The sequence below is a fragment of the Myotis brandtii genome, unplaced genomic scaffold (genome assembly GCF_000412655.1).
Source record: "Myotis brandtii unplaced genomic scaffold, ASM41265v1 scaffold825, whole genome shotgun sequence".
Taxonomy (NCBI): domain Eukaryota; kingdom Metazoa; phylum Chordata; class Mammalia; order Chiroptera; family Vespertilionidae; genus Myotis; species Myotis brandtii.
In genome coordinates this window covers 145,495-145,821 of record NW_005371349.1, presented here as the reverse complement: position 1 = coordinate 145,821, position 327 = coordinate 145,495, and positions in this window count along the sequence as shown.

Genomic DNA, 327 nt, shown 5'->3' with positions numbered 1-327 from the left:
TGCAGCCCCTGGGGGGGCTGGCAGCGAGACCCCGTACCCTTTAACGGGTACCCAGTGCTGCCCCCCGGTGTGGGCATGGCACAGGTGCAAAGGAAGACGTCTGTCTGGGCACTGCTTCTGGTGTGAAAAACTGCAACCAGGGCCCGGCCGGCGTGGCTCAGTGGCTGAGCGTCGACCTACGAACTAGGACAGTGGTCGGCAAACTCATTAGTCAACAGAGCCAAATATCAACAGTACGATTGAAATTTCTTTTGAGAGTCAAATTTTTTAAACTTAAACTATATAGGTAGGTACATTGTTATTAACTTAATTAGGGTACTCCTAAGG